The sequence below is a fragment of the Monodelphis domestica genome, chromosome 8, assembly GCF_027887165.1.
Source record: "Monodelphis domestica isolate mMonDom1 chromosome 8, mMonDom1.pri, whole genome shotgun sequence".
NCBI classification, from domain to species: Eukaryota; Metazoa; Chordata; class Mammalia; order Didelphimorphia; family Didelphidae; genus Monodelphis; species Monodelphis domestica.
The window spans coordinates 56,069,218-56,093,633 of record NC_077234.1 but is presented as its reverse complement, the minus strand read 5'-3'; positions in this window follow the sequence as shown (position 1 = coordinate 56,093,633).

Below are 24,416 nucleotides of genomic sequence, written 5' to 3'. Positions count from 1 at the left end.
AGGCTTACAGATGGGAAGTCCTGGGTTCAAATTTGACCGCTGACACTTCCTAGCTGTGTGATCCTGGGCATGTCACTTAACCCCAATCTCCTAGCCCTTCCTGCTTTTCTGTCTTGATTCTAAGACAAAAGGTAAAGTTATTTTTTCTTTTTTTAAAGAGAGAGAGAATACCTACTCTGGGTTTAAATAGCCATCAGATTTCACTAACCCATATTTCTCAGGACCAGAATTTGACAACAGTTTTGGCAGCAAAAACTGTGAGCTTGTTTCTCACACCCACGGAAGATCTCCCCTTCACTCTTGCTGTGCCTTTTATTCCTTTTATGGAATGACCAGATGTTCCCAAAGGTCCCAAATTGAGAATCACTCCAGTTTCCTAGACAGTTATCACCCAGGTTTCCTCAGCCCAGCCAAGATATGAAGGTCCAAGAGTGTCCCAGAACTGCTGTTCTGTATGTCCTCCATATTACAATTGAGTTTTCCATTAGATGCCCGCCTTATCCAACAGGGAGTGAACTCTTCTTGGGAAGTAAACTCCTGACCTGTGTGAAATGAATTCACTCATCCAGGACACCAGAGTACCATTTACTAAATTACTTTCATTGCACAGAATACTAGCCTGGTGCCCTGCAAGATGGAATCGATGACACATGGGTGAGCAATTTTCTCCCTGAGAAGAGTATACTTACGATGGCATTTGGTGTCACAATGGCCTTTGGCTTGCCTGCCCAGGAACGCAGACCATTCTCAATGCCAGAGTAAAGAAGCACAATTTAGATCTGGTTCCTATCTAGGAACAGCACATATGGTCTTCTGAGAGGTGATAGCTGGGCGGGAGTTGGGGAGAATGAAGTTCTGGCAAAGTTTCCCCATCTCTCCACTCATTGGCTTGGCTCAGTCTCCAAAATTTCTAGCACTAGTCTCTTTTGGGCGACTGAATTGTCTATTTTAATAGCTATTGACTGTTAAACTGTCATTATTTCCCAGGAAGTGGTAATGGTAGTGAGAATTGGTTATCAGTCATTAATGCCTTAATGACACAAGGTAGTGGTGGTATGTTCTCATATGATATGTTCTGCTGTCACTGTGTGGTGTCCTGGTAAATGTCTAGCAGCTGGCTCATCAAAAAATGTATATACATGGCACATTTAAAGATTTAATCTGTATTCCCCAATTGACAAATTGTCAATGATATAAACAAGCAATTTTCAAAGGAAGTTAAGATGAAATTAAAATGATCTTTAAGCATAAGAAAAATACTCCAAATCATTATTAATTAGAAAATGCAAATTAAAACAACTTTGAGGTACTACCACATACCTATCAGCCTGGATAATATAACAAAACAGAAAATGGTAAATATTGGATGTGGTGAAATTGGGACACCAATACATTGTTGGTGGAGTTATCAACTGATGCAACCATTCTGGAGAACAATTTGGAACCATGCTCCAAGGACCATAAAATCATACATATCCTTTGGTCCAGGAATACCACTTCTGAGACTCTTTCCTAAATATATCAAAAATAGGGGAAAAGGACCTACTTGTTTAAAGATATTTGTAGTGACTTTTTATGGTGGCAAAAATTGGAAAGTGAAGGGTTGTCCATCAATGGGGGATGACTGAACAAGTTGTAGCAAATGATTATAATGAAATACAAATGGTGAACAAGGTGATCTCAGAAAACCTGGAAAGACTTATATGAGGCAATACAAAGTGAAGTGAGCAGAACCAAGGGAACATTGTACACAGTAACAGCAATAATGTATAGTGATCAGTTGTGAATGAATTAACTGTTATCAGCAATGCAAGGATCCAGAAGAATACCAAGGGGTTTATGGCAAAAAGATTATCCACCTTAATAGAAGGAACTGATATAGTCTGAATGGAGATTGAAGCACATGATTCTCCACTTTATTTCCCCCATGAATTTCTCTCCAGAGGTAAATGATAGTATATCTTTTTTCATAACATAATGAACCTAGAAATATGTATTGTATGATAATACGTGTACAACCAACATCATAGGACCTGCTGTCTTGGGGAGGGGTGGGAAGGAAGGAGAGAACATGGATCACAAAGTGTCAGGAAATGATTATTAAAAATTGTAGTGACATGTAAAATTTTTTTTTAAATCTGCATTATTAACATAGGCAGGGGTATGTTAGAGTCTGCTTATATTAGGCATGGGAGACATGATTGTTAATCATTCAGTGTGAACATAGTTTATAAGGAAATGGTCCAGATGCATCAAGGATGTCATCATGAAGGAGTTTATTCCTCTCATGCTGATCATGACTGTTCAATACATTAGTACACAGTTATTAAAAGTTTTCATAGAGAAAAAGTTCACTACCCTGCAGCCAAGGATAAGTCTCCAAATTTTGTGGCTTGTGGTGGCATTGGGGAGGGGCAAGGGGTACCATCTGACCCTAGTTAGTAATAAACAGAGGAGGGTGCTAGTAAATATTTGCTAATCAGCTCTCTGGGAGAAAAAAGAAGTGTTCCTGATACATTTTCAAGTTTAATTTGCATTATTAACATTTTCTTTGTCACTTCCATAAGTCTAGATGATCATCAGAATAATAAATCAAGCCCCAATTCATACAATTTGCTGAATTCCATGGTGCAAATGCTCACACTGAATATTTGACAACTAGTTCTTGAGAGCTCACTATGAGTAGCCTCCAGCATATATACCCACAGTAGTAAGGGAAAGATGCTCGCTGTCAAATATTCATCTCTTTTGCCATATGTATCACTCAATGTTTCTGTTCCTCTAAGTGAACCAACAAGCTCTCTCTGGCTCTTACAGAGTTGGCTACCTCTCTGTCCTTAACTTCTCCTCATTATGGGTAATACAATTTGTCCTGTTAATCTAGGGTTTTTACAAGTGGATTTACCCACTCCGATCTTGGTTTTAGCCTTTTCTATAAAGGAAACTGACCATTTCTTCTTTTTTTTTCTCCCCAATTGTTTGTATTTATCTCCTCATAACTTTTCTGCTGCTTGTTGACCCGAAACTCCTCTAAAAAGGTTCTGGGCTGCTCCAGAAGGCTCCTCCATCTCAGTCACAGAAACAGAAGGCATCTGATCTGGCTTGGTCACCCTTCTATCCCTGTCCCTTTCACCTTTTAAAGTTTACATCCTTCCAAGGGTAACTATGTTGCGCCCATCTTTCCACTCCCTTGGGAACTTCCATTTCTTCCTCTTGTATCCATGGCCATTGGCACCCTCCCAGTCCCAGCCCAGGAGGGGAAATGTGAGGAGGGGAGGGGATAGGATCCAGAAGAGTGGTTACCTATGCTAATGGTCAAGAAGGTTGAGAGATCTGAGCTGGCACCCCCAGCATCACCTGATGCCACAAGGTTACATGGAGAATTGAACATCGGCAGTGGTTCCAAGGAAGAGAGAGTTGATTGGAGTCTCATGTGCAGTTTATTGCCCCCTTAGTGTAAAAGTTAAATTAGTTTCTCTGTAAAAGTTAAAATAGTCTCTAGTAATAAAAGTATTATATTTTATGAGGTTTATTAAAGATTATTAGAAACCAAGGATAAAGAAATACAAAATAAGAAAAGCACATGCCTAGGGCTGATTAGCCCATTCACGTTTCACTTACTACATCTGGCATGCCTCGAGTAGAGAGATGCATGAGTTTAGAAGCAGAAGAAGAGAGCTCTTGGGAGGCAGAGAGCCCTTTAAATACTAAATTGTGTTCTCGCCCAGATGGAGATTCAGGTGAGATTATAGGGAATTCTGGGAAGTACCAAGGACTTCTGGAGATTGAAGTCTGGGGTTCAAATCTCCATTTTTACAGTAGTCAAAACTGTTAGCTCTTCTTTGCTAACAGGACCCACCCAGATCTTAGAACAGTGGGTGGAAGCCACAAGGAGACAATTTTAAGGAAATTGTTCCTCATTCTTCGAGCTGTCTGACAGTAGAAGGGGCTGCTGCCTTGGAAGGAAGTGCGTTTCCTTCTTAGACCTTAGACTTCCTGTTCTCTGGAGGGCTTTGCACCAGTTCCATTCAGCCAGTTGAGTTCCATTTGCCTCCATGGTAGGCTTCTGGTACTGGATAATAGGAAGGTGTGTCAGCAGAAATACCTGGCTGCATTGTTTGAGTTCCAAGGCATGAGGGGAAAGAGTGAAGCTGAATGGAGGCAAAGAGGGGAGGGAGAGATGGGGCTCAAGATGGAGGAAAGATTGCGCAGGCACTGTTACCTCGTTTGCAAAGCTCTGGGGAATAGGAAAACAAGGGAGAAGGAGCAGCCCTTTGAAGGTCGTTGCCAACCTGTTCTTACAGGCAACAGGATTAGGAGCAAAAAGAGGTTTCCAAAAGCATGACTGAGCATCTAATGCCCCTGTGGAGCCCCCAGAAAAACAATGCCACCATCTTCGTGCCCCTCGATTTTGAAGCGGCACAGAGAATAATAGACTTTGTTCTGATTAATTGAGTCATGAAGCTTAGACTGAAACTCTTGTACAAGAAAGTGGCCCAACGTTTTCCAATGTCACAGTTTAACAGTGCAAAGAGCTCCGGGGCGGCCAAGTCCTTTCGTCACACAAAAAAGGGAAAAATGGAGTTTAATTTCAGCAGCAAGAGAGATGGCTTTTATTTTTCTTCAATTTTCCTCACTGCTCTTGAAACAATTAGATGTCTAGAACAACGGGAACTTTGTCTCCGTTTTGTGGCGGCCATTAATACAGCTTATTGGGTCGAATATATTTTTGAAGATTATTTTTCATTGTCATCCTCTTACTCTGGGGAGGGGGAGGGGGGAATGGGCAAATTAGTAACAGGAAAAGGCCCTAAAAAGAATAACAATATACTGGCAGATAAAAACACCACTGGCACTAGAGAAAGTCATTATGGATATAAGCCATAAAAATGTTTTCAATTTCTTTTAGTGTTAAGATACAACACTAGGAACTCGTCAATTTCTGGACATTCACTAGAGGTAATTTGCATATAGAATGTTTATTACGGAGTTGCAAAAGTAGCTGGGTAATGGACTGAACTCATTTTAGGGAACTGGCTCTCTCATCTCTGTCCAGGCGGCTCAATAGATTAAAGTTTATGGCGGCATATTGCCATGCCCCTTCGCCAGGAAGAAATTCAGATGACCAAACACGTCACTGGCCTTTCTCTCTGTCTCTTCCCACTCTCTCGTGCCCCCTTCTCTACACTCCCATCATGTATTTTTAAATTAATCTATGGCCATTGGATTAACTGAATTCCGGTTTCTGCTGTTTTAGCCCTTGATCCAATGAATGGAAAGATTCCACATTTCCCTCCTAGACTATGAATCCTTCCCCTCCCTATAATAATAGAATCAACTAGTTTTCTTTACAGATTGAGAAGCATTCCCATGCTACTGTATAGATTAGCTCCTTCCAAAAGCTAATTTACAGTACAGTCCTGAGGAAACATTTAATTACATACCAAGGGAGGGGGAAATTCACATTAGCAAAACTGATAAAAAAAAGAAGCTATGAAAAACAGTAAGGACAGAGAGCGCCGATGCCATGCTGAATTAAAAAAGCAAAACAGCCATCTCCCATCCTCCTTTTACTTTATTATGTTTTTAATAAAGGCAGCTGGTGTTCTGTGACCTAACTTAACTTCGAACAAAATCTTTATTTCTCCTGGGGGCCTGGGTATGTGTGGGAAGGGGAAGAGTAGAAGAGACCATTGGCATAATGGCTCTTTAAGCCATTACCCCTTCCAGATTATATTTTGTTACTGTTGTTTAGTCGTGTCTGTACCTTTGGGGCACCATTTGGGGTTTTCTTGGCAAGAATACTGGATTGGTTTGTCATTTCTTTTTCCAGCTCATTTTAGAGATGAGGAAACTGAGGCCCATGGGGTTAAGTGACTTGCCCCAAGTCTTTTGAACTGAAGTCTTCCTGACTCCAAGCTCAGCATTGTTTTCCTTGCCCTGTTTTAGAAAAACACAACTTTTCTTCTAGCTACTATGGTTCTTTCAAGGCAAACTAATCCCTTTCTCCAACAAATTCCCAACTTTTGCATTTATTCCTTTCTTTTCTCTTTCGCTTTTCTCCACCACAGAGCTTATGAAATATTGCACTTGGAAGGGAACTCAAACCCAGGGCTCCTCACTCATAGTCTAGGGATTCTCCTCTGCCTCGTCCTCTCTCCGATGTTCATTTATAACCAAACACTTTATAGGATTTCTTGCTTCTCACATTGCTAAGGAAGGAAACAGATGGATGGAGGGTTACAGATGAATACTGAATATTACATGCCCAATGATGAGATCATTTCAGACTTTTCTAAAATTAGTCTTCATACTCACAGGATGGGGTTGAAAACAGCCCCAAATTCAAGGGAATGGAAATGATGTTGTCAGTGCTTAAATCATCCGTAAGTAGACAAAAGAGCAGACAAATCTGAATACAGCTGTTGGGATATTTTCTTGATCAAGATACTTTAGTAAGTAGCAAGAAGTGTTGGGAGGGAGCTCTCCCTCCATTTCCCCTTGCATGTGTGGGGAGTTACTTGGCACTATGTCTGAATGTTATATCTGGAAGAACTTGTCTTCCTTTGGAATAGGGGTTCTTCATCATTTTTTGTGTCATGGGTCCTTTTGGCAGCCTGGTGAAGCATCTGGACCTTTTCTTAGTCATGTTTTCAAAAACATCAAGTAAAATATATGGGATTGCAATTGAATTTAAATATATATCAAAATATATATTTTAAAAAGCATCAAGTTCTTGGACTCTAGTTTAAGAACCTCTGCTTTATTAATTAATTAATTAAGAATATTTTTCCATGGTTACATGATTTGTGTTCTCTCCCCCTCTCTTTCCTCCCCCCTGCCTGGAGATGACAAGCAGTTCCACTGGGTTATACATGTACCATTGTTCAAAACCTATTTCCATATTATTCATATATGCAATAGAGTGATCTTTTAACACCAAAACCCTAATCATATCCCCATCGAACCAAGTGATTGATCATATGTTTTTCTCTTGCAAAGGACCTCTGCTTTAGATCTTCAAAATTCCTTCCACCATGGTGCTTCCTTGAGATGATAGAATGGGTTTGGGTAGAATATATTTGTTGAGACTGATGTACCATGTCTTGCCCTAGTGCCATACTGGCAAAGAAGTGGCACACGTGCCTTGGAGTGCCGGAGGGGGCTGCTCTGTTACTCCTCTCCACAGTCCCTGAAGACATTTTTCACATGACTGCCCCTCCCCCCTCCACCTAACAGCTGAATGTGAGCATTTTCTCCCTTTGCTGCCCTGGGTTATGTGGGATCTCACAGGCAGCTTGAAGCAGCAATCTGGGCTCGTGATCTCCAAAAGGTTCACCAAAGCTAGGCAAGGGCTGTTCTCCATGCCTTTTTTCCATCCCTTCTTCCTCTGCCTCTCTTAGAATCCTTAGCCCCATTCAAAGCTCAACTCTAGTACCATTGTTTTACTAAAATTTTTATTGGCCCCTCAATTGGTTAGCTCTTCCTCCTTACCCCCCCCCTCCCCTCATGAATTTACCACTATTTTGTATTTACATTTCTATGCACATAATACAAGAGAATGTAAGCTTTTTGAGGGTAGAGACTCTTTATTGTCTTTGATTCTTCAGGGAAGTGCCTAGATTGCACATATTGTTGTTGTTATTAAGTCATTTCACTTGTATCTGACTCTTCATGACCCTATTTGGGCTTTTCTTGGCAAAGATACTGGAGTTGTTTGCCATTTCCTTCTCCAGCTTATTTTAAAGATGAAGAAACTGAGACAAACAGGATTAGGTGACTTGCCCAGGTCACATAGCTAGTAACTGTCTGAGGTTGGATTTGAACTCTGCTTTTCCTGACTCCAGGATGAGTACTTTATTCACTCTATCACCTAGCTGGAGGTGGCACATAGTAGGCACTTAAAAGTAGATTGTCGAATAGAAATAAATGACTAGGGATCCCTCCCTTTTCCCTTTCAAATCCCAGGCACAGCTATCAAGGCAGATGCTGTGGAGGCTTTCAGGGATTTGGTTATTGCTCAGGTCCAGGCTGGTCTAGAGGGCCCCTGAGATCCTTGTCCCTGAGCTCTGGAATTCAATGATTCCATGTCACAGATTTGTTGGTGTGTTGCCTTTGGCTCTCATTTGACGACTTCTCCTTTTGCTCAATTTAGCTAACCTGAATGAAGCCCCTCTTGTCTGCATGGCTCTAGGAGATTTTAAAAACTGCCCAAGATAGTTCCTGAGCTCATCAGAAAAGCAGGCTGGTGTGGGGCAGGCTAAAACTGGCCAGCCCTGTGCTTGGTCCTTGGCAGAGTCCTTGGCAGAGAGCCTTCCTTGAAGCTGGGCTTCTTTAGAAGAGGATCTCCGGACAGCTTGCCACGAGACAGGCGATGCCATTTGTCTGGGGAGAAAGCCCCTCTGGAACTCGAGGTTTGCCCTCCACCCTCAGAGCTTGAGAGTGGCTGTTGTGTTGAACTGTTTTAGTGGGGCCCAAAGACCTTATCTGCAGGCAGGGAGGCCTCTGGGTAACCTAGCAACGGGAGAACTGAGGCATTCTCCTGCTATTTACTTCTTAAAATAATGAAATGAGAGTCACAACATTTTGCATTTATACCTCGAAATCTCCAAGGGGCCCAGCTCCTGTCAAGAATATGAATGGAGAGAAAAGACATAAACAATCTGCTGCTGTGGTAGGAATGGTGAGTTCCATTTTAGAGATGGGCAAACTAAGGCAGAAAAAAAGAACAAAATGACCCATTCTGAGGCAGCTAGAGAACCAGAGATAGGAAGCATACAAACCCACCCAAAAGAACAAATCCAAAGAAAGAAAATGATTTTGAGGGGCACTTTTCGTGATAGCCCAGAACTGGAAATAAAGAAGATGCCTGGTGATTGGGAAATGGATAAACAAAGTTGTGGTACATGAATATGACAGAATATCACTGTGCTAAAGAATAAAAAACTTAAAAATTAAAAAAAAAAGACTATTACTGTGCTATAAGAAATCATGATGTGATGGATACAGAGAAGTACGGGAAGTGTTATATGAATTGATACAAATCAAAGTGAACAGAACCAAGAGAACATCACAAAAATGTAAAGCTTTTTTTTAAGGCCATAAACAGCTGAAAATAAATAAAGTGAAAATGCAATGGCAAATCTTGGCCCCAAAGAAACAAAAGAAGGCACTTTCATGACTTCTTTGCAGAAGATGGTGGGAACGACGGGCGTGGAATACTCCTTCTAGTGTCAGACTTTAATTTTGCTGATTTTTTCCTTCCTTTTTAAAAATTCTTTGTTATGGGGTCACCAAGTGACTTCCTGGGAAGGGGGTGAGTTGGTAAAGATAAAAAAAAAACATGGATAATAATTTATTTTCAAAGATTATATGTCTTTAACATTTATCATATACAATTCTAACACTTCACTGTCATGGCTGATACCGTAGGTCATTCTCTCTTAATTGGAGTGCTTTAATTACTTCTCCATGGGGCTCCCTGCTTCTAGGCACCCTCCTCTCTCGTGTATCCTCAGAAAAGCTTCTGAAATGATTTTCCAGAGTTCCCAGGAGCCACCGCCTCCCTGCCCGACCCAAGAAGCTTGGGTGGATCTCTATGACTTCTAAGATAAAACTCAAGCTCAAAATTCAGTCCATGGAGGTGTAAAGCTCTTCACAGTCTGGCATCTGTCCTTCCAGATTCATTTCATATTATTCTCCGTGATACACGCTACAATTCAGCCAAGCTGTCTCACTTGCCGTTTCCTGAGCTCAGCATTCCATCTTCTGCTGTCTGCCATCCTGGAGTGCTGCCCTTCCTCACTGCCAATTTGTAGGCTCTTTCGCTTTTTTAGAGACTCCGTCTTCTTACTAGCGACAGTACTCTCCGCTACCAGGTGACCCCTAGCAGAAGACTTGCTTGCTGAGTGCAGGGATTTGGGGGGCAAGCACTAGTTACTAGGGATACCTGCTAACAGGAATTCAATACATGTTTGATAAATTGAATTGCCAGGCAGGGTTTAATAGCCTGGAGTTTACAGGCCAGTCCATTTTCTTTATTTCTGGGACAGGACCTGGGATGCCATTGCTAGGGAACTCCCATGGAGGCAATTCCCTCTATGAATACAGATGGCAATTTAGAGCCTTAGTTGCCTGATGGCGCTGAAAAGGTAAGTGACTTTACCAAGGTCTCATAGTTACAACTGTGGACTTGATATCATCAGATTCCGATTCTGTTACTTTTTTGCATTGTGATTCTAGGAGAGTCACTTGACCTATAGAATGAAGAAGTTGGACTAGATGACCTTGAAGATATTTTTTTCCAGTTCTACATTTATGATCTTATTTTTTTCAGACCCTGCTTTCTATCTTAGAATTGATACACGTATTAATTCCAAGACAGAAGGGTGGTAAGGGCTAGGCAGTTGGGTTAAATGACCTGTCCAAGGTCACACAGCTGATCTTTTTTATTAATTTTTAAATTAATTTTGAATTTTTATTAATTATGAATTAAAATTTGTTATCATTAAGAGTTCCATGGAAATCTTCCTCTGATACCTCATCATGGCAGGAAGCTTACTTGTTTGCAATAAGCAATAAACACTTCAATACATTTTTTTAAACTCTGACCTTCTGTCTTAGACTTGATACTAAGCTTTGGTTCCAAGGCAGAAGAGTGATAAGGGCTTGGCAATTGGGGTTAAGTGACTTGCCCAGGGTCACAGAGCTAGGAGGTTGTCTAAGACCTGATTTGAACCCAGGATCTCTAGTCTCTCTCTGTGCATGACTGTCTATCTCCTGGGCCTGTCAATTAATATTTCTTGAGCACCCACTATGTCCAGGCACTGTGTTAAATTCTAGGATACAGAAAGTGGCCAAAGTCAATCCCTGCTCCCAGGGATGGGAAACTCACTACCTTGAGGAAAACCATTCTGTTTCATTTTATTTTTTGGAACGTGCTTGAGATTTTATTGGGGTAGGCAGCACCCATTGAGGCAACTCCGTCTATTAATTCAGATGAGTACCAGCTCTGAAACTAGTTTTTCAGAGTTGCCTCGGGAGGCTCAGTGACTTACCTGGGGTCACGCCGTTGAGGTGGGACTTGAGCCCAGGTCTTCCTGCCTGGGAGGCCTTTTCCCCTCTCTACTACTCCCCACTGCCTTTCCCACTCCATTAAAAATAGTTTTGGTTATTAGAATGTTTTTTGATCAAATCAAAAGGGTGTCCTGTGAATTTGTGAAATCACATGACCAAACACCCTTTATTCCTCTTCCCACTCCAATTGGCAGAACATTTAAAGAAATGACACTCCACCCACATGGCTGGATGCCAATTTCCTTCTGAGAGAAGGCATTCCTTTGCTTGGATACCTCCCACAGCCTTCTCTTCCATGGAACTCTAGGCAGGAATTTTATTCGGACAAGGCAGGTCGAGGGAAAGCTTTTGGAGGGAGCCTGGGTGCGTCCCTGGATGGGGAAAATGTTCCAGCGGGCTTGGCTGTGGAGGAAGGTGTGTGGGCCTCCCCACGGCGGCTCCCTTCCTGTTGGGTAGGAAATCAAAGCGGGTGGCTCACCCTGACAGCCCCTTAATCTTGGATGGTGCCTCCAGAACAGCTGTTGTCAAACTGGCTGATGCGATAAACAAGGAAGGGATGTTCATCCAGCTCTGCCAGGATGGAGAAACCTGCAGCCCCTGCTTGCAGTGTCATGAGTGATGGGCCAGAAGCACCCGACTGTGCAGAGAGATGCACGAGGGGCCTGCCTCCGAGATGCAGGCACCGCTCCGCTCTGCGCTCGCCCAAGTGTCTCCCCAAGCTCAAAGGACTGCATTTTTTCTCAGGAGTTTGCTGACACTTCAATAGCTTCTGCAGCCCTGACAAATGGCCCCCCAAATGCAGTAGCCAGAAATAGGAGGGGACGGAGTCTTGTGGGCAGGGGTAAGCTGCCCCATGATTCTCTGCTCTGCCCACTGCAGGGGGGCAGGGGGGGCATGGCCAGTACCAGACACCTTGGGAATGTGTTTCAAGGAATTCTGAGTAAAGCTATTGTAGTCCAAGTGGCCAATCCCATACTTTGTCATATTATTCTACCATAGTGGTCCACCATTTTGAGCACTGGAGACTAGAATGGTCTCACCATTTTGAATGCTTGAGGCCCACTGACCTTCAAATCCCTTTTAAAAGTTCATGTGCAAAAAGGAGGGGCACTTCATTGACACGGGTAGGCTTTACTTTAGAAAATATAAATGAGATAAATATAAAATGTAAATTAGAATTTTCTGATATTAGCAAATATCTCAAGGCAATGGCTATTAGGAATGGGGCTCAGTGGAGGTATTGCTTATGTGTTTGTGGGTGAGTGAGACATTGGAAGAGTTCCAGGAATTGGAAACAGGGAAAATAGAGGAGATAAAAGGTCATGAAAAATAAACCTTGCTTGTCTTCCTTCCCTCCCTCCTTCCTTCCTTCCTTCCTTCCCTCCTTGATTCCTTCCTTCTTTCCTTCTCTCCTTGATTCCTTCCTTCTTCTTTCCTTCCTTCCCTCCTTGATTCCTTCCCTCCTTGATTCCTTCCTTCCTTTATTCCTTCCCTTCTTTCCTCCTTCCTTCCTTGATTCTTCCTTCCTTTTCTCCTTTCCTCCTTGATTCCTTCCCTCCCTCCTTGATCCCTTCCTTGAATCTTCTTCCCTTCTCTCCTTTCCTCTCTTTTCTTCATTCCTTGATTCTTCCTTCTTTCCCTCCTTGACTCCTTCCTTCCTTCCTTGATTCCTTCCTTCCTTCTTTTATTTCTTCCTTCCTTGATTCCTTCTTTCCTTCTTCCCTCCCTTCCTTCCTTCCTCCCTTCCTTCCTTTCCCTTCCTTACTCCCTTTCCCTCCCTTCCTCCTTTCCTTCCTCCCTCCCTGTTTTCCTCCCTCCCTGCTTCCTTCCCTCTTTTCTTTCCTTTCTTCTTTCATTCCTTCCTTTCTTCCATTTTCCTTAGGGCCAGACCAATTGGGAAGATCTAATCTTTTTACAGGAATTATAATGGACTTAGGAACTCCTACACCTTAATCTTGGAGCCAACCTTCTTAGAAAAGATGGCTCTAAGGAATTGGTTTTTGTTATCCTAGTTGATAGGGGATTTGGCTAGAGAGAGTGTGTGTGTGTGTGGTGGTGGTGGAAAGAAGGGGTGGAAGGGCAAAAGAAGAAGTAAGATGTTAGATATCTTCTAATATCTGAATGGCTGACATGTGGAAGAGAGGTTGGGTGGACTCTGTACTACTCCAGAGGGCAGAATTAGGAGGACTGGGTAGAAGTTACAGGAGGTCAACTTAGTGCTCAATACCAGGAAGTCCTTTCTAATACATCAAGTTATGCAACAGAGATGGAAGAAACTTCATAGCTCATCTAGACCCATTTTATAGTTGAGGAAGATAAGGCGGGAGAACGAAGATAACCAACCCAAGTTAACACCGGTGGTAGGAACAGAAATAGGATTTGAACTCAGATTCCTTGACTAAATCTGGTGAACTTCTCCTGGTACTACTTTGTACCAGAGAGAGAGCTCCGTATCTGGGTGTGTTCAAGCAGAGCCACCGAGCAGAACCATCGTAGAAGGTGTTCCTGCTCAGACAGGGGCTACGTTGGATGGTTTTCTATCTCGGCAGGCTGGAGTTCTCATCGTCCGCCTGCTCCAAGGTCCCCAGAACACGAACGCAGCTCCCCTGCCTTTTGCTGACGAGCTGGCCTGGGAAAGGGAGCTGGAGAACAACTCATGATGCTACCTAGAGCAAGGAGGGGAAGTTGCATCATCCAGAAGTCGGCGCATGAGCACAGACCCATCTTTGTGAAGCCCCGTTTAATTTTTTTCATGATAAAATCCTCCTGCACCAACCCATTTGCTTTGCTCGGGACCATAGGTAGGAGGGTTACTCAAGCCCACTTCACTTCACCTTCTTCCAGGAGGAGGCTGATGGCCCAGGGACAGAGGCCGCCCGTAGCGGAAGCGAAGTTGTAAATGTCTGTAAAAAGATTTTTTTTAAAGAAATGAGTAAACTTTGGGGAGTTTGTTGTACCCCATCCAGGAGGGTCATTCAGAGCTCTGAGAGCCCTTTGAAAATCCTGCCTATTTAAAAATCCGAGGGGGAAGGGATTTGCTTTGGAAACTTGAGTCCTCGCCTGGTTCTTGGCCCTTTTTTTAATATCAACGGTCCCTGCTTTCAGCTGATCGTGCCACAAAGACTCGCTCTCTACTTGTTTTCATTCTCCAATATCATTTCTTCCTATCCCAGAGGTAGGACTGTCTGGGCAACGGTGACAGCTTAGACAGAGGACCAAAGAGTTGATTTTCAGTCCTAGCGGACAGGTCCAGGGATCCTGGCGTATTCTGGACCAGAGGCAGACTCATGGCTCTCTTGTGGGCTTTGGTTGCCAGGCATCCTGACACAGCCCCTCAGTGCCAGGGACCAATGAGGGATGGAGGGCAGCAGCATCCCAGAGCCCGCAGCCTCCATCACTTCGCTAGACCCGAGCACCTGCCTATTACCTTGGAGCCAGGATGCGCGTGTCTGATTCCCTGGGAGATGACCCAGTTCAGGAGATCCCCTGAGCATCCTCTCCCTCCAGTAATGGGATCATAACTCATCTGAAAGGGAAGTCTGTCAACAGGATACAAGATTCAATGCACAAATGAAAAAAACATTTATGAAATGTTTTGCCATTTATTGGTGTTCAGTTATTTTTTGTGACCCCATTTAGGGTTTTCCTGGCAAAGATACTGGAATGGTTTGTCATTTCCTTCTCCAGCTCACCTTACAGGTGAGGAAACTGAGGCAAATAGGATTAAGTGACTTGTCCAAGGTCACACAGCTAGGAAAAGTTCAAGGCACAATTTGAACCCAGGACTTCCCATATCTGGGTCTGGCTCTCTAACCACTGAACAACCTAGTTTTCCCTTACCAGCGCTTTATAGGGGAAGGTGCTACCCCCTACTGAAGCATGGAAATTTTCTTTAGCAGGGGTCAACAAGCTCCAGCCTGTGGACTGTTGACTGTTTTTATATGACCTGATTATCTAAGAATAGTGTTCACATATTTATATAAAGTTTAGTTGTATTTAAACACATAAAAACTATTTTTAGCTAGTTGTACCCCCCAAAAAAAAGTCTCTCTGGACACTGGAACTTGGGCTATAGTTTCCTGTCTGTTCCGTGGCATCCTGGACCACTCGGTCATCTAATCTCTCCTTGAAGGCAACTAGACCGGGTGCTACCTCTTGGTCTCTTATAGACTGATGCTGTGAGACGTTCACTGTGTCTGGAGTTGGGGGATCTGGGTGCAAATCCTGGTTTGATGAAAACATAGCATCGGAGAAACAGAATTGTTAGGGACTTTGGAGGCTCTCTGGTTTGACTTATTTTATGAACGAGGAAGAGTTAAGTGATTTGTTCAAGATCACAGAAAATGTCTGAGGCTGGATTTGGATCCAGGACCTTTGATTCTAGAGCCAATGCTAACCCTACCCTACTGCACTGGTGGAAAGAAACCTAGATTTAGAGTCAGAAGACTTGTGTTCAAATCCTGACTCTGCCATTTGTGCCTGTGTGATCTTACACAAGTCCCTTTTCTTCAGGTCTCAATCTCCTTATCTATGATGGAATTCATTGACTCCAACATTCTTCTTGGTTTTCAATCCCATGATCTAGAAACTACCCACCTGCCTATGAGAATGGAAGCTCCTTAAGGCAGGGACTGGCTTTGTCTTGCTTTGTGCACAGAGTCTGGCATACAGTTGGTGCTTAATAAATGCTTGTTGACTGACTGAATTTGTATGCCTTTGCTACCTTTATTGAGAGTGAGTTAAAAGAATGTTTAAGTGTAAAAGATTTTTCTTAATGGTAGAATTAGTGAGGGAAGAAGGAACTTCAAACCTCCTTTCTCTGTCCTGTTTCCAGTGACTTCAGAGCTTTTATCTGGATGCAGAGTCAAAATAAACAGGTGGGGTCAAAGCAGAGTAACTCACTGGCTTATAATTGAGAGGAAGTTGGTACAGGAGAATAAATAATGGCTCTGGAACCCGAGGATCTGAGGGTGATTTTTTTTTTCTCAATTACTGTCATGGAGGCTTCTAGGTAATTCAGGGGATAGAACACCAAGTCTGGAGTTCAGAAGTCCTGAGTCCAAATCCAGAGTCTGACACTTATTAGCTGGGTGACCCCCAGAAAGTCACTTTACCCTGTTGGCCTCAGTTTCCTCATCTGTAAAATGAGCGGGAAAAGGAATGGCAAAGCACTCGCTGAGAAAATTCACTGAGATCACTGAGATCTGAGAGTTCTTGACAACCAAAGACATGATAGAATAAAAAACACAAACATGGTCAATGACTTAGCCAGGATCACATCGTAACCAAATTTTAGAGCTCATCCTGCCAAGCAATACAGATGGAGATTTGAAAAACTCTGACCTTCTGTCTTAGAATCGGATACCCGATGTTGGTTCCAAGGCAGAAGAGCAGTAAGAGCTAGACAACTGGGGTGAAATGACTTGGCCAAGCTCAGACCGCTAGGATGTCTAGATTTGAAACCAGCACCTCCTGTCTCCAACCACCTAGCTGCCCCCAAGTGGTATTTTCTCCCAAAGATCTACATCTCTGTCAATGACCTGCTTAGTTTTATTGAGAGCCCATTCTCTGGATGTGCACGTTTCTAGAGTTAATGCTTTGCTCCAGGATCACGTCTCCTCTCCCCATTCTCAAACTCTCTTCCCACTCATTATGAGTCCCTGAGTCAGCATTCAAGCCACAGAAACAGAATCTGTATTCCTGCCCCCAAAAAGCCGTTCCATAGCCAGGGGTCCTGGAAATGCATCAGCCAGGAAGGGTAAATTACACTGAAGAATGTACTCACCAAAGAGAGTATAGCACTGGAGCACTGATAAAGCTTCCAATCTATTGTTTGATGAAACAAAGTCAGGAGCCATTATTTTCTCTTGACAATGGGCTCCACTTACTTAAGTGTTTATGTCTAGTTCTATTTACATGGCTGTCAGCTGCTCCTTTCCCTCCATGAGAAACACAGGGAATCCAGAGGCAAAGTGATGAAGCAAAATGAGCAAGAGATTTGGACTCAGAAGACCTGGGTTCCAATCATGGCTTTACTTTCTATTTGCATGTCTATGGGGAAATCATGTCTCAGTGTTTCCATTTCCTCATCAGCAAAAATGAGGCAAGTGATGCTGTAATCCTAATATTTATTCTTTGCAGGCTGGCAACATCAGTCGGCTACCTGGTCATGTCTGCATGCTACCTACTTTACAACTGTGAGTCTTAAAAGAAAATTAAAGAAATATTAGCTGTTCGTATTTCTGTAATATTTCAAAATGCTAGGAAACTAACTAAAGGGAAGGTATGACTGGCAAATAATAAAGAAAAACTGAGTCTCATTCGGGAGTGAAACAAAATGAGTTTAAATCCCTTCTTTGGTGCTTACTGTCTAAAAGACTTTCAATAAGTTTCTCATCCTATCCGGGTCTCAGTATTAAAAGTTTGGATTAGATGGCCTCTGCGATCCCTTCTAGTTTATGATCACAAGAAGATCTTATGTTCAGTTCACTTTAATTTCTTCTTCTGGTGGGTCCCACTTAATAGAGAGATGCTATCTAGTTCCATTTATATAGCTGTTAGATCCAAATTCTCATGTTGCATGAAGGGAAACATGGGAATGATGGAGAGTCGTGGCGATTGAGAGCTGTCCAATCCCTTCATGTTATACATATAGATACAGAGATCTACAAAGTTGAAGTGTTTATCCAAGATCCCTAAGATAGTCAAAGCTGGGAAAACTTCATTTTTTGGTATTGTTCCAAGTGTAAAAATTAAAGTTAATCTACAATAATTAAAATATTATCTTTTATGAGATTTATTAGTGATCACTAGAAGTAACAAAATAAAAAGGTAACAAAATAAAACCACATGCCCATGACTAATCTACTTGTTCAAAAACCCAGCTCCACCGTAGTCGCTGACAGGAAGCAAAGAGGGAGACCAGGAACCCACCCAAATTATTCCCTCTCTAAGTCAGCATGTAATGACAGGAAGTTAGTGAGCTCCTGGGAAATGTAGTTCAAAGGCACAAGATTCCCAGTTACACACAAGACAGAAGAGTGGGAAGGGCTAGGCAATGGGGGTTAAGTGACTCACCCAGGGTCACACAGCTAGGAAGTGTCTGAGGCCATATTTGATCCCAGGACCTCCTGTCTCTAGCCCTGGCTCTCAATCCACTGAACAACCTGCCTGCCCCCTGATAGTGATTTTTCTACTGTTCTACGCACATCCTTAAAAGCAAAAGAGTCCTTTTGTTAAAAGTATTGGCCAAATGGGATAGGTTCAAATATATTTGATAATTATACTCATTCAAATTCAATTGTTCCCCACATTTGGACAGGGTATTCAGATGAATACACTTGAAAACCATCGAGGATAATCACCTTAGGGACAAAATTCAGAAATGAAAAATCATTCATTATTCTGCTCTAACAGAGAAGCAACACTAAATTGTGTCCTTACTAGTGTTATATGCGAGTTACACTCTTTTACAACCTTGGCTACTGAAGGCTGTCAAATTGATTGTCCCAGGAGGGTCAAATGAACATGAACTTCATGTGTCACTCAACTCTGGATTTCCATGAACTACTGGGTTCAATATGGGGCTGAGAGTCCAATAGCAGAATTGGCAGAATATTGGATGTGGAATCAGGAAGTGTTGAATTTGAATCCTGGCCCCTACAATGATCAGCTGTGTCATTCCTAGAAAGTCCCTTTCTGGGCTTCAAATGAAGGAGATGGACTCAATGGCCTCTAATGACCCTTCCAGTTCTAAATCTATATAATTGGACGATAATGTTGGAAATAATAATAAATAACCTTCACTGGTTTAAGCCCTCACTCAATGTAAGCCTGGAATCCCCAAAGTCATCTGAACTGTACCTTACTTGTAGACCAGACAAAAGCTATGCATTTTAAAAGAAGATTCTTTGCTAAAATAGGGAGGAAAGGATAGAAGAACACATCTTCTTTCAGCCATTCTGAAACGAGAGTAAAGGAATCATGAATTCCTATTGGAATATTTTGGGAAAACAATTTTACCAAGAATTGTGTCTCTGAAATGGACAGTTTCCTCTTTCTGGAAACTCAACAAGATGGATATAACATTTAAGACTGGCATCTTTTAACTTGAAGATGATTACAGTTGTTTTTTAGACTTTGCATAGAAATCTGGGAAATAATCCAAAACAATGTTGTCAAACTTAAATAGAAATGGGGTCACTACTCATACTTGAGGGTCCCAACAGACCACATATTGACTTAGTCTTACGGTGTAATGGTATCTATATAGTGTTGTATTCTTATTTTTTTTAATATTTCCCAATTGCCTTTTAATCTGGTGTGGGTTTCATTTAAGAATATTATAGCTTGCGTGATACCTCTGTTCTAAAAGACCTGTGTTCAGGTAGAGGAAAAAGTCTGGCAAAGTCAATGGTATCAACAGGAATAATGTTGGCTAGCCCTGCCCTTGTATCTCTACTTTGAGTGTCCCTTGATCTTAGCGACTCTCTATAGCCCAGATCTCTTCTCTCTTTGTTCTATGGGATCTCAGCCTGTTCTTGGAAAATAGCAAGCAGTTTACAATATAGCTTATCTATTTTCTTGCACCATGCACCAGCATGCTCATGCAAAGGTAAGTAAGACTTCACAGTAAGACTTCAACAAAAGTTAAAGGCTGCAAAAGGCAAAAAACCCCTCAAAACATTTAAAATATGTTTTAAATTGATGTTTTCTGTTTTTAACATTGCTAGAGTTATCTCAAGTACATTTCTCCCTCTCCCTCCCAGAGAGACACCCCATATGTCTATATATATATATATATGTTATATATATTATAATAGTGTCTTTTTTCTTTTTAGGAAAAAATATGGTATAAGTGAACAATGCATTGAGAAAGTCTAAAAACATGTAATGTGTAATATAATACCCCTTTATGAAAGGGTAAGGTTGGTGGTCTTCTCATGTCTCTTATTTAAATCCTACTTATCTTTATAATTTTGCTACATTTACTTTAAAAAAACTACCTTATATCTTAGAATCAATATTAAGTTTCAATTCTAAGGCACAGTGATAAGGGCTAGGCAATGAAGGTTAAATAACTTGCCCAGCATCACACAGCTAGGAAGTGGCTGAAGCCAAATTTGAACCTAGAACTTCCCATCTTTGAGCCTGACTTTCTATCCACTGAACCACTTAGCTGCCCCACTATATTTTCTTTTGATTTCTTGGTGTTCATCACTATAGATGTTTTTGTGTGCATTATTTTATTGGCTCTGCTTATAGCACTCTGCATCAGTTCATAGAGATCTTTTCATACTTCTCTATTTATCACACACTTAATTTCTTACAGCATAGTAATATTCCATTACATTCATATACCACAATTTGTTTTGCCATTCCCCAAAGGATGCTCATTTACTTTGTTTTAAATTCTAAACTCTCCCCCAAAATTCTGCTATAAATATTTTGGCTTCCTCTAAATTCTGATGGTGGTTTCCTAGATAGAAACATAATAATGGAATCTCCGGTTCAAAGAATATGAACATTTTAGTCACTTTATTTGCATAATTCCAAATTGCTTTTCAAAATGGTTGTATCATTTCATAACTCTACCAACAATTTATTGTTGAACCTATCCTTCCACAACCCCTCCAGTATTCACAATTGCCATTTTTGGAGGTCATTTTTGAAAATCTAAAGGGTGTGAGGTGAAAAACAAACAAACAAACAGATGTTCTCCACTCTAGAAAGGTCCAAAGTACAGAAATCCAAATACCATAACTGCATGTAAAGAGGCAATACATGTACTTCCAAAGCATAGGCTACCTTCATACCTTTGTCCCTAGCCACTCCTTTATGTATGATTTTCTTTTTGATAATTTTCTAAAATTAAAATCTTATTTTTACTAAACTTTTTTTTTTGCAGCTGTTTTTAAAAGAAGTAGCAGAAGTGAAAACAATTGCAATGAAACCAGTTTGGAATGTGAGGCTCCCTGAACCTGCGAGAAGCCTCAAGGTAGGAAGATAGAAAAAGGATAGAAGTTTTGGATACCCCGAGGGGCGTGGTGGAGCCAAGTTATAGATATGAGGTGGCAGAAATGAGTCAGAAACCCAGCCTTATTGATTATAATAGGGCCACAGTATAACCCTGATCTTTAGGATGTCGCAGAGGCATGATCCATCCTGAGATCCACAATTAATACCACACAGGTCGGAGACATGATAGAGAAGAGAGTGCCTGGCCAAAAAGCCAGGTCCCAGGTGGGAGAGATAGATAAGGAAAGGAATTAAAGATGGAGCTTGGCTAGAGGCCAAGCTCCAGCAAGGACAGACATCAGTGAGAGCTGAGATCCAAGAGAGGAAGAGAAGGTGGAGCTTGCTGTGGCCCTGTATTTAATCTCTTTGATATGCAAATATACACAATACATAGGGATGATTATCATTGGTTAATGACAAGGTATAGGTGTGGTTTCTCTTAGCCAGGTGAGCACAAAGAAACCTGTTTTCCCGCCTAACCTGGGGGAAGCTGGGGTCAAGGGTCAGAGGCTTTCCTAGCCATGTGCAAGACTGAGCATGCTCTCTTCTAAGACACTCTTTACATTCTGTTTCCCTTGTCCCTAGATAGGTGTGGACTGCTACAGAATGGCTTAAAGAGGGAAGGAACATTTAAATGAGGAAGAGGTTGTAGAAAATTCTTTTGTAGAAAACCTGCTTCGCGGTGATGAACACCCTCTAAGATGAGCATCTGAGGGAGTCAAAGGAAAGAAGCTTCTTCCAGTCCTAAGTTAAGAGTCGTTATTTTGGAAAGAGCTTTGTAGCACTCCAGATGAAGACAAGCTAGCATTTCCCAACCCAACCAGTGACTGAAGGTGGAAAAAAGACTGTAGTCATCCACTGAAGAGTGAGCCCTACAGATCTGACCCACTGCATAGCTTGGGAAAAGCATCATGTCTTAGCAAGCTGTCCTGTCTAGTCCAACAGCAATGGAGCTGGATGAGGAGAGGCAGTTCCTGAGCCAAACCAGAAGAGCCAATGAGTGATCTACTTGAGCCAGCCTAGCAACAGAATGACCCTTCCAGACAATCTATCATGCCAGCTGAGCTGCTGGTCCAGCTGGGTCACTTTCCACTGCAAAGAGCCAGACTAGCTGAACAGTAGAGCAACTCCCAGTGAATTCTTTGAGGACCCACTAGAGAGGAACAAGACATCAAGGTCCCGTAATATCGAGGTTGTGATTTGCTTTGGCCATGAATGTCCTCTACACATGTGCTATATCGGAAAGTCCTTTTGTCATTTCATGCTCAACCTTCTCTTCTCCTGGACTCTGGGGGTATTTATGGGAGGGCATGCCCCTGATATTTGGGGGAACTGCTGTGTAATCACTCTCCTTCTATACCTTTTTACTGGACACCTTAGGAAAAAAAAGCTGAGTCTACTGGCTGATTAGGGGGAAGCATACTGGTGGGGGCCCATAATGCCATGGTATTTAGGAAGATAGCCACCCCTAGTTACCCCTAGTATCCTGGTAGTTGCAATAGCCACACCTCTGGAGATACAACTAACTAGTGGTGTAGTTGGGTAAGTGAACCTCAAAGGGCGATATTGCACCTACTTTTCCATACTGCTCCCCTTCTTCCTCCAGCTCCGAAGTCCAGGTTGCCTTTCTAATTTGTTCACCCCACCCCATGAGCACACAGCCTCCTAAGAAATAGAATGCTGATTAGATAGGCTTGGGTGGGATACTCCAGATACTCAGTGCCCAGAGATATGTTGAGTTGCCCTGGGCTGGCCCCTGTTACAAATGGCATTTGGAAATAGCTGATTTCTTTTGAGTGTTTGCATGAGTGGGAGGGAGAAAGAGAAAAGGACTACTTTTTATTATGCAAAATACTCTGTACTAAGACTTGTTCTTTCTTTTTTTAGACCTTCCACCCAGTTTCAGTTTGTGTCTGGAGGTGAAGGGGCTCAGTCAGTGATGGAAATAATTAAGCTGTTACCTAGCTCTGTGGGACATCTGCTCCCCAGTGGCCCCCAAGCAACTGTCAGTGGTAGATGAATAGGGCACCGGAAAGCACCATATTTACTGCCCACAAGGAGTGCTCCAACATCATGGACCTGGCACTGTGAGTCTGATACATTTGTCCGCATGACCTCAGTCAGAAATGAAAATTTGGAAATCACAGGCTTCAGAGTCAATAATCAACAACCAAAAGCTCTCCAGAGTCTTTACAAAACATTTGTTCCAACAAGAAAAAAAAATCCTCCATAGTGCTGCTCAATTTCTCCAAGGGAAAAAATGAATGTCACAAGACTTAAGCATGACAAAGGTTTACATGGGCACCCTTTATTACCAGTAGTTACTGCTTTCTTTGGTTTTGTTGTATTATCTGGGGGAAGGGGGCTCAGCCTCCAAGCACCTGCTTAGGTGGCAGTTGGAAGAGAGGGAATGGTGTCCCTGAGGAGGTAAAGGCACTTGAATATCTTGACAGCCTGAATTCCAGATCCTAAAGCTATGGCTAAAACCCTCTCTGTGGCATTCAATGCCCTTCACAATCTGGCCCCTTTCTTCTTTTCTAACCTTCTTACACTTTCCCCTCCTTCATGCTCATGAAAGTCTATTGCTGTTCCTTGAACATTTCCCAACTCTCTACATTTTCATGGGCTGTTCTCCAAAATGATTTCCCTTGTCATCTCTACCTCCTGCCTTCCCTGGATTCCTTTAAAGCTCATCTCAAATCCTACCTTCAGCAGGAGACCCTTCATAGTATCACCTTCTATCTGAGATTGTCTTTCGACCAATCAATAATCATTTATTAAATGCTTACTAAGCTCCAGGGACCAGAGATTCAAAGAAAGAAGTTCTCTTATGTACTTAGTTGTTTGCATATCGTCTCCTGAATTAGGATGTAAGCTCCTTGAAGGCAGGGAATATAGTTTTATCTTTCTTTGTTTCCATAGCACTTAGTACAAGGTCTGATGCCTAGTAAGGGCTTAATAAATGTTTGTTGACTGACTAACTCATCTTTTTGAAAAAATATATAGAAGTGGGTATGATAATATGTATCTGGCACAGAGAAATGAATTGACCAATGGCATAGAGTGGTTCTTTTGACCCTGGTGGGACCTTAGGCTGCAAATGTGAAATAGGCAGAATTGGCCCAGCCAGGTTCAGCTAAAAAACAAGATAATGGTATGAAAAACACCCTAAAGGTCTTTGATATAGGAGATCTGGTTTGAATCTCTGCTATGATCCTTAAGTAGACGTAGGATCTTGGGAAATTCTCTGAGCATGAACTTCCACCATCAACTTTATGGGATTGCTAAGGAAAAAAAAAAGTCTTTATGAAATGCCGAAGAGA